Below are 11,484 nucleotides of genomic sequence, written 5' to 3' on the forward strand. Positions count from 1 at the left end.
CCTGCTCAAGCCAAGTCCACTTCTTGGTTTTACATCTCAAATCACACCCTGAGAACAGAGTTAAGTGTGTCTTCACACCTAACAGAGTCTGATAAAAAGCTGTTTTCCAGTCCAATTCTCCCTGGGGACAGAGAGTGCCCAAAGGGCCAAAGCTGTATAAGAAGCAATTTTAGTTTCTCAGCCCCACCTCTACAGGTGCTGGTATCATTAGCAAACAGCCATAAGAAGGGATGTGGGTGGAAAAGAACAGAAACTAGAGAGGACAGAATATACAAGTGGTGAAAAGATTTCCATATCTGCCTTGTGAAAGGGATGCTAAACCCTTGTGATACGATTACAAAAACAATGAAGAACTTTTCTCAGCAGATATTGTTTGGGCAGATATTGTTTTTGCTTGTGCCCAGTGCTCTCTTTGAATTTGAACAAGGCTGCCTTCAAGATGATAATCAGCAACTATCGGCCATCTGTGACTTATCTTGAATCATAAAGCAAAGGCGTGTGTTCAAGACTGGAAAATAGAGATTCTAAGCACCAAGGTGCTTAAAATACCTTTAGGCATTTTTTGGTGTAGTAAATACAACGTAATTAAATTAATCTTTCCAAAAAAATATTCTTCTCCTTTAGAGACTCTGTTCTGCCTTGAGAATGGTGAAATAACAGGGGGTTTGGGCTCAGTGAATACAAGAGCGGACCTTAAAACTAGACACGATGACAAAGAAACCCAAGTAGATAAAGAAAAATTATCATAAAAGGAGAAATGATGCTCATGAAGCATGAAATAGTTTTGTATGTTGTATAAGAGAAATTACAGGAAGCAGCAAAGTGGCAAGTTTTCTGCGATGTGTATTATTTTCCCATGAAATGCAAAGTTTAAAAAATTGCTTTTTTAAACTGCAGAGTTGAAGCAATTTTAAAGAAGAACTTTTAGGTTTAAAGTAAAAGGGACCAGAGCTCATGTGAAAACGAATTTCCTATGTTAAAGATAAGTGTGTGTTTGAGTGTTTTAAAAATGGCAGAGTGGCATGATATTAGTAGTATTACTGATATTATTTTAGAATTTAGATTCTTTGTAAGTAGTGCTTTGAGATATTAATTTATTCTTGGCAATGGATAATCTGAGCATAGATGTTACTTTATACTAATATCTGTAAGTTGAGTACTATATAGCTGCAATTACATGAGTAGTAGTTAGTTCATCAGTCATTTAATTTTTCAATTGCTTAATCTGGTATATGTCTCAAAACAAAAGTAGTTTCGTAGTGGGTAAGAATCTCAAATTAATTGAAAATTAAAAATTTCCCATCAGTTTCATCACAAGCAATGTTTGACATTTAATTTGACTAAGGACATTTTAATGCATATGGAGAAATTATCAGAGATTAAAGCATAAAACTTGGCTCCTAGCTCAAGCTACAGTTTTTCTTTTTGAGTCTTTTAATTGAAAGGGAGTATTCACTTGAATAGTAAACTAACCAAGTGGTTAGAATAAGTTGGTAAAGCAAGTGTTTTTTCCCTTGGTTAAGTCACAACCATGAAGCATTACTGAGGAGCAGAGCTAATGACACATAGTCTGCATGTGCTGAGACCAATGGCTTTTATCAAGAACCTCAGATGGTATTCAGCAACTTGGTTATGATTGCTACCCTGAGGGTACTCATTTTTTTTTCTTTTTTTTAAAGAGAGAGAGAGAGAGAGAGAGAGAGAGAGAGAATTTTAATATTTATTTTTTAGTTTTTGGCAGACACAACATCTTTGTATGTGGTGCTCATGCCAGGCGATCGTGCTACCGCTTGAGCCACATCCCCAGCCCTCTCATTTCTTGATTTTACTTTTCTTGGTTCCATTTTACTTGTCCACTGTAAAAAAGGGGACACCAAACTATAAAAAAGACTCAGAGGGAAGAGCAAGTGCCACTAAAGCTCTGTCTTGTCCTTTAGTTAGAGAAACCAAATTTTTCAGAGTGCTATAGGTACAAAGCAAAGAAAGGAGTTTATTTTCAAATAAATTACACACATATAATGTTGGCAAATACAGATTTAGTCCAATGTTTAAAGCTGAACCACCTTAAAATTCATTTCCCCAAGAGATGCAAGACAAAGTTCTTTTGGGAGTCTCCTCACAGAACATCCCCCCCCGTCCTTAGTTTTACTGATAGTTGTGCTATTTTATGAATGTGTATTGAATGTGAATTATGTGATAAATGACATTTTATCTATTATTGGTGACAGTGTCATCTGTGTTTAGTCAATAAGAAAACCCCTAGTGCTGAAACAAAATCACCCCTCGCTTCTGTTGGCTAAAACCTTACAATTGGACAACCATTTGCTTAATCTTTACATCCAGTTTTTCTGAGCCTCTTTTCTTGACCACTGGGTGCTATCTAGATCCTAAACCTTTAAAGGTGATGGAAAATCTAGTGCAGTGGGCATACTGTCCTCACTACTCAGAAGACTGAGTAAAGTAGTAGAATTGCTCAAGTCCAGGGGTTCAGGGCCAACCGGGGCAACATAGTGAGACCTATTCTCTTAAACAATGAAAAAAGATCTTAAAAAGGTGATGGAAGAAATAGTAGTGGTTTGTCACACCTGAAAACGTCTTTTACTGAAATGTTTCTGTCCTGCTTTGTGGACATAGGTTAGCACTGGGAAAAAGGTCTAAGCATTAAGCAATATTGACAACCTAAATTTGTATTCCTCATATTCAACATTACAGCTGTGACTTTAGTTACATTTGTATTTTTGGCTTTTATCTTTTTCCACTATTGTGAGAAGTTCATTTGTTCATGCCATGAAGCCAAATTTCACAGGTGGAGAGATGAGAATATTGGGATTTATATTTGGCTATGTTTTAATAGTGCTTAGAGCAGAAGTTGAATGTGAATGGGTTATATGAATGCCAGGTGGGTTGCAAAGCATAACCCAATAAAAGAAGTATTTGGCACTTGTAAATAGCATGCCAAGAATCAGAGGGGGAGGGAAAGGTGTGGTGGTGGTGTGAACTTTTGCTTTGGAGATATTAGCAAGTTTCAGGTTGCATATTTTAACAAGTCTTAACAAATATCCTTGTCAGAAAACAAGTCATCAAATACAGATTATTCTTGGATTTGTTGAATTTCAAGGGTCTGCCTCTTCTGTTAATTCTCTCCCTATATAAGTGCCTTCTCTAATTATATTACAGATGCAGCACTGAGAAGACAGTACATGAATCTGAACTACAAATAGGGATCTTCAAGGAGATCTTGAAGTCCTGACTGGTAGACATCTGTGCCTGTTTACAGCAACACACCCTCTTTTCAGATATGCAAGGATTACAGGGAGGGAGTGGAACATGTGGCCTTGGCTAAAGAATACTTGTCTCATCTCTCACTAGTGACTTGTGTCACAATTTCCCAGACTCTGAGATTGTAAGATTTAGGGATAAACATATGAGTTGAATTAATAAGAGGCTGAGAATTTCCCAACTTAGACAAATGATGAGCTGCTTATTTTGCTCCTGACCCAGAAAACCCACAGGAGCCATATTTAATCAGTTCTAATTTGGTCTTGAACTTCCCAGTCATCCTTTGTAATAATAGGAGCAACACTAGCCTGACAGAAAACCATCTAGATATGGAAAAGTCCAGTTGCCAAAAATACATCTTGGAATACCCAGGACTGAATCTGATCTTTTCTAGATAAGAGCAAGACTGACCCAGGGCTAACCAAACTTCTATGAAGCTAAAGCTCAGGAGATACACAATAAATAAATATTTTGATTTTGTAAGAGAATGCACAGGTTTTCCAGCAAATTAGGAGGCTTAGGCAGGAGGATTGTGAGTTTGAGGTCAGTCTTGGCAATTTAGTGAGACCCTGTCTCAAAGTAAAAAAAAAAAAAAGGGATGGGGCATAGTTCAATGGTATTGTATTTGCCTAGTATGCTCAAGGCCCTTGGTGCAGTCCCCAGTATTGCTAAACAAACAAACAAACAAATACATACATACATAGATGAAAATATGCCCCCTAATTTTGCTCAAATATTATGTGAGTTCTACTTCTTCTGATTGAATTCTATAGTGCCTTATCTAAACTGGCAATGTCAATTACTCTGAGTCACAAAGGTATTTAGTTTTTCAACCTGAAGGCATAACAAAAAATTTACAGTCTTAACTATTTCTAAGTGTATAGTTTAGTGGTGCTAAATATAAGTACTTTTTGCCATTAATTTCTATAATTCTTTCATCTTGGAAAACGGAGACACTATACCCATGAAATAACAACTTTCCTTTCTTCCCTCCTTTTAGATCCTGGCAACAATTCTACTTTGTGTTTCTATGACAGAGTTGACTATTGTAGGTACCTCATATAAGTGGAATCATATAGTATTTGTCTTTTTTGATTAACTTACTTCAATCCGCATAATGAGCTCATCTGTGTTTCAGCATGTGTTAGAATTTCCCTGCCTTTTTAATGATAAATAACATCGTATGATGGGTACAGACTGCATTTTGCTCACACACTTATCCAATATTGGGCATTTGGGTTGTTTCCATTTCTTGACTATTGTGTGGAAGATATTTCTGATTTTGGTGGTGGTGGGGATTGAACCAGAGTCTCATGCACGCTAGGCAAATGCTTACCACTGAGCTACACCCCGAGTCTCAAAGCTATTTCTTGAAATGGTGATCATGGTAGTACACTAATTACAATATTTTCCCTTCCTAGGGGAAGTGAAACTTTTCATCTTTTAGTTATATATTTTAGTCTCATTCCCCTGCCCCAGATATTTATTTATTTATTTATTTTTTGTTGTCAACCAAGCACAGTGGTCCCAAAATGGAAAGCGTTTAGAAGATATCTCATATCTGATTACATGATTCTGGTAAAATATTTTTGCATTGATATACAACAATTTTACATATTTGTGGAATATGGTATGAAGATTTGATATATGCATAAGGATTAAATCAGGTAATTTGCATTTCTGTATCCTTACTAACACTTCTTTGTGTTAGGAACTTTTTTTCTGATTTTATCAAATATTCTTTAATTTCATCAACAATATGAAGTATGGTAAAAGAAGCACACAATAGATTTTTGCAGTACTGTGTTAGGAACTTTTAAATTTCTCTCTTCTAATTCTTTATTAATTACACAATAAGTTGCTGTGAACTAGAGTTAACCTACCATGCTGTAGAACTTTAGAAACTATTTCTCCTTCAGTAGTTTGTTACCCATTACCCAACGTCCCTCTGTCCTCCCTCCCCTTCCTAACCACTAGTGATTTCTGAAATCAATATTTTTAGCTTCCACATAACCCCTGAGAACATTAGTATTTGTCTTTGTGCCTGGTTTATTTCACTTAATGTCCTCCGGGTTTATCCATGTTGCCACAAATGACAGGATTCATTCTTTTTAATAGCTGAATAATATTTCATTGTATGTATTTATCACATTTTCTTCATCCTTTCTCCTGTTTGTAGACACTTTGGTTGATTGCATATTTGGGCTATTGTGAATAATCCTGCAATAATCTTGAAAGTACAGATATTACTGATATGATGATTTCATTTCTTTTGTATATATACCCAACAGTATAATTGCTATACCATGGAGTAATTCTATTTCTAGTTTTTCTTTTTTTTTGGGGGGGGGGGTGGCCCTCCATACTATTTTCCATAGTGGCTATACTAACTTACATTCCCACCAATGGTGTACAAGAGTTCCCTTCTTCTGTTTCCTCACCAGCATTTGTTATATTTTTTATCATAGCTATTCTAATTCAGGTGAGATGTTATCTTATTGTGATTTTGATTTGCATGATGATTAGAGACCTTGAACATTTTTTATATGCTTTTGGCCATTTGTTTATCTTCTTTGGGAAACATATATTCAGATAATTTGCCTGTTTTTTCAAATAGGATTATTTGTTCTTTTCCTTTGTTTTGTTTTTCCTGTTGAGTTTTGAGTTCTTTGTATGTTCTGACAATCTGACTCAACCAGAATTTGGGGATTTGTTGCATAGGACTTTAATCTGTTTTTAAGCTTTCTGGTTGGTCTGTAGAGGTGAGCTAGAGGAATACCTAGAGATAAGACCCAGATGCTGGCTACAAAGGCTGTATGAATATTCTTGTGGAAGTGAATGGGTTGTACAGATGATGGCACTTAGGAAGCATGAGTGTATGCTTGGGAAGTAGGGACAACTCCAGAGAGTTGTATGGGGAGGTTTCCATGGGGACTTGGTCATGTGACATGTCTGCCACTTTTCTGCAGGTGGTCACTTTTCAGGTGTAGAGACAAAGGGATCATTTGAAATGAATTAATTTCAAATTTTGGAAATCATGAACATGGCAGTGCAGTGAAGAGATTTATGGTGTATATCACCTTCTTAGTGTAAAGATGAAGAAATAACAATTGAACTACCAAACTTCACCCAATCACTCAAAGCTCCAGCATTCCTCAGTCCTTCCTATTCTTATTTCCCACCCACAATTCCCTTGAACACCCCTTGCATGTCAAAACAGCTAAGGAAAATTTCCATGTCTGTTTTCATACTCAATGCATTGTTCAAAGTTAGTTCGATGACTTTTACAAGCTTCAAAGAAATCTAGCAGGAAAATTCTTAGTCTTTTTACTAACTCCATCAAAACAGAGTAATTTGAGGTGAGTGTCTTCACATTTGCTTTTCTTCAGATGCCAAATGAAATTTTTAAAAGTGCCTTAGAGCTGGATGTGGTGGTGCATGCCTGTAATCCCAGGGACTCAGAAAGCTGAGGCAGGAGGATTGCAAATTTGAGACGAGCCTCTATTATTTTTCTCAATAACACTTTACTTTTTATTGCTATTTTCTGATAGACTAAATGAGGAAAAGCCTATAAATTATATAAGGAAAATTCTACTACAAGTGTTATTTAACATGGGAGATCTAACTGGACATTTAACAATAGTTAAAACCTTTCCAAAGAACTGATTCCCTTTTCCAAGCACATAACCTAGTGAAAAACTTTTTAGCCTAAGCTTTGCATGTTTTTCTCACCTAGTTAAGCTTTCTAAAGCCGATAAAATTTCAAGATAGAATATAGCTCATTGGAAAGAGCTAGATTTCTTGAGATTCTTAATAATTTATTTCTGTTCAACAAATATTTATTGAGTATGTACTATGTGCCAAACTCTAAGTCAGATGCTGAGTTTAAAGGAAAAAAAACTTCCTTTGGAAACTTTTGTCTTATGAGACATAATGTTTTATGACAGGGTCTGTATATGGTATTTGGGGAGGAGAGAGGTGAGGCACTTTGCCCTGCCCGTAGTTCAAGGAAGAACTCCACTTCACTTTGAACACTTAAGGTTCAAAGAATTTAAAAAGCATGAATTAATTCTTCCACATGTAAATCCTAATGTGGTTTAAAAAATATCATTTGGCATCTAGAGAAAAGCAAACATGAAGGTACTCACCTCAGATTACTGCTTTGATAGAATAGGAAAAAGACTTAGAATTTCCTTACCAGATTTCTTTGAAGCTTATTAAAGTCATTGAACTAACTTTGAACAATTTATTGAATGTGAAAACAGGTATGGGACTTTTCCTTAGTTGTTTTGACCTGAAAGGAGTTTCAAGAAAGTTGTGGGTGGGACATATGAAACTCAGAAGGACTGAGGTGTTTTTCTCTAATGTCTCTTAGAGGAGATGTTTCACGAACTGAGTTTGAAACATGAATAAATTGTCAGGTTAGGAAGAAAGGGATATGAGGAGAAAGTCATTCTAATATGAGTGAGTTTGTTAAATAGCATTTTGTAAGAAACCACCTGAGGTACAGGCATAGAGATAAAAAGCAAGGGGTAAGATGTAAGCTAGGTAATCAATGGTCATGATATAGAGTTCTAAGAAGTCTGAGATTTACCTTGAAGGGAATGGAAAAATGTTGGGCTTAGATAGATGGATGCCATAAATAGATCAATCTTGTGGTATAAGGTGGGTAGAATTTTAAGGGAGAAGGTCTAAGTGCAGGAATTTCATTCAAGAAAACCCTTTAATGATCCAAGTATATTAGATATAGTGGGGGCACTAAAATGTTTAAGAAGGAAAATTGAAATAAAGTAATTGCTTTGCCTAGATAGAGTGATGGATGAGTATGTGTGTGCGTGGTGGTGGGTGGGGGGGTGACTCAAAAATGTAAGTATTGGGGTTGGGGTTGTGGCTCAGTGGTAGAGCTCTTACCTTGCACGTGTGAGGCACTGGGTTCAAGTCTCAGCACCACATAAAAATAAATGAATAAAGTAAGGTCCATAAATAACTAAAATGAATATTTTTTTAAAATATAATTATTAGAATCCATAATTCATATGTGGTTTCCAAACTTTTTTGCACATAAGAATTACCTTGTGCATTTGTTAACAATGTCAATGTAGACTATTGGTTAAGATTCCAGATTGAATTGATTTGGGGAAATACCCTTTTCATTAGCAATCATGTGGGAAAGCAGCAAAATACATTATAAACCTAAAACACATACACAAAAAGCATACTCCAAAGCACAAATATGAAATATCTGGGTAATAAGAATGCAATAGCAACTCAAAGCATGTAGTCTTGAATAGGGTTGGTAAAGCAGCATCCTGATGGTCCTTATAACTAGTCATAGACCTTAAGGGTGAAGCTGTAATGATCAGTCAGGAATTGGAGGCAAACCATGTAGACCTTGTTCATGATGAACATGAACATGAAGGGATGGGATAGTAGCTAATACTTATTCAGTGCTTTTCCTGCATATAAACTTGACCTTGGAAGAAGAGCTAATACTCAGTCTATCAATTCAGAGACATTGAAAGAAAGTAAGAAATAGGTGGTAAAGGAGATATCCTGGAGAAATCTGAATGCCAAGTCTATGCCATTTTTGTTTTGTGTTTCTGATTCTCATTGATATTGTGATACAGAGCCCATGAATCTCTAAATAAGCATTGATATAGGGACATGAAGGGTTCCAGGAGAGGCAAACTTGGAACTGAGTACTGGGAATTCTCATGGAAAACACTTCCTGTTAGAGATAAATTCACAATCTGAGATTACAAAGCACAAAAGTTAACTCACTGCTGGGAGAGGGGGGAATAGAATAGAATAGAATAAATAAACAAATAGAATTCATATTAAAAACCTATGTAATAGAGGAAAGGATTTGTTCAAATATATTTCCAAAAGGCATTATGGAAAAAAGAACCAAGTAAAATGTGAAAGTGAAAAACTATGATAATGGAAAAATATACATGTAAAACCACAACCTCTAGCTTTCTTTCACTAGGCCCTACATCCTAAAGGTTCCACCCTCTCCCAACAGCACCACAACCTGGCAACCAATCCTATGGTTAAAATGGGTCTTTGAAGGACATTTAAGATTTAAGATCCAAACCATTACAAAATAATTGAAATGATTCATGCAAGTGATTAATGTGATCAGATTTGTAATTTAGTACTACTAATGATAACAGATAACATTTATTCCATGCATACTATATGCTTTAGTTTTGATGCCAGTATTTTATACTTATTAACTCATTTACATGCACAAATGCCTCATGAGATAGATACTCTTTGATATTCTTATATGTATAAGAAAACAAGCTTAGAGCTGTCACCTGATGGTTAACTTTAACATGTCAACTTGGCTGGGCCATGATGCCTAGTGTTTGGTCAAACACTGATCTAGATGTTGATGTGAAGGTATTTGTGGGTATGATTAACATTTACAATCACTGACTTTAAGTAAAGTAGATTACCCTCTGTAATGTGGGTGGGCCCCAAGCAATCATTTGAAGGCCATAAGAGCAAACACTGAAGTTTCCTGAAGAGGAAGCAATTCTGCCCTAAGATCACAACATAGAAACCCTGCATGAGTGTTCAGCCTGATGGCCTATCCTGCACATATAGAACTCAAAAACTACAGCATTAGTGTTTACCTGAATTTCAAGCCTTGATAGCCAGCTTTGCAGATCTACACATTTCAAACTTATTAGCTTCTGCAATCATATGAGCCAACTCTCTCTCTCTCTCTCTCTCTCTCTCTCTTTCTCTGTCTCTCTTGCTCTTGCTCTCTCTTGTGTGTATGCGCAGACTTACACCATTGGTTCTGTTTCTCTGGAAATACTGACTAATATGCTCTGGTTTCAGTGACTAGATTCTGGTAAGCTACAAAGGATTCTCATATACCAGGTACCAGGTAGGGAATGAATTCAGTAACTTAGGTATGTTATGATGGAAACAGGATAATGAAGGCAGAAGGTGAAAGAAGAGAATGGATTCTAAAGATATTTAGGAGTTACTATTAATAGGATTTGGTGATGGTTTGAATAGGGGAAGTAGAGGTGAAGGAGGTATGAAGGATAAGTCCTAGTTTTTAGCTTAGATGACTAGGAGGAGTACAGTGATACTCACATGAGTAACACTCTAAGGAGATCAATGATGTGGGCTGGGTGAATGTTGTGCTGGGGTAGTGGTGGTGGAGTTAGGGAGATGTAGCTCTAATTTGAAGAGTGTTAAATTTATATTTGATGCCTTTGAGATTTCCATGAGAACATGAGGATAGGAATGTAGCTTTGTGGAAGTTCTCAGTCAAGAATGTCCAGGCTAGATGTATAAATTAGGAAGTGATCTACAGATAGAGATAAATGATGGCATTTTGATGAAGAGATTGCCAGTGGATATATCATAGAGTGAAAAGAGGCAACTGAGTAGTATTGAGCTTTGAGGATATCAAGGTTTAATGAAGGACTCAAGGAGGATGAACCTGCTGTCGAGAGAATGAATGGAAAGGTGAGAGCATTAGGGGGAGGGAATCCAGATAGGGTTACAACATGGAATCCAAAGAAGAGAGTGTTTGTAGTGGTATGGGAGCTATGACGCTGCATGTTGTGGACTGATGCAATGTAGGCTAAAGTACTTATAGGGTTTAGTACTTATGTGGTGTCTTTAGGGAACTGGGGATGAATCAAAAAGGGTTGATTGAAAAGTGGGCATAAGTACATCAGCAGACACTCCTGGAAGTGCACACACCTGGGAATGCTTATGTCTGAGAATGACTGGAAAACTCAGAAAGAAAGTTAGAAGATAGAATTGTCCATATGCTTTTTTTAAAAAAAAAAAAAAAAAACTTTTATTTTGTGTTGTAGATGGTCACGATATATTATTTTATTTATTTATTTCATGTGGTGCTGAGGATCAAACCCAGTGTGCTTCAGGCATGAGAGGCAAGTGCTCAATCACTGTAAACAATTGACTGAGAATTTAGCAAATGAAGATAGGAAGAATAGACAACTCTTTAAGAATGGTTGATAAAGGCATATTTGAGAAAGGGAAGAATGTTAACATTTTTCCCATCATTGCATATATGGAAAATAGTCTTTTTGTGTGATGCTGGAGATTGAATCCAGGGCTTTGTGTATGCTAGGCAATTACTGTACCACTGAACTCCACTCCAACCTTGAAAATTTTATATATATAAATATAAATTATATATATATA

The sequence above is a fragment of the Marmota marmota genome, unplaced genomic scaffold (genome assembly GCF_001458135.2).
Source record: "Marmota marmota marmota unplaced genomic scaffold, marMar, whole genome shotgun sequence".
NCBI classification, from domain to species: Eukaryota; Metazoa; Chordata; class Mammalia; order Rodentia; family Sciuridae; genus Marmota; species Marmota marmota.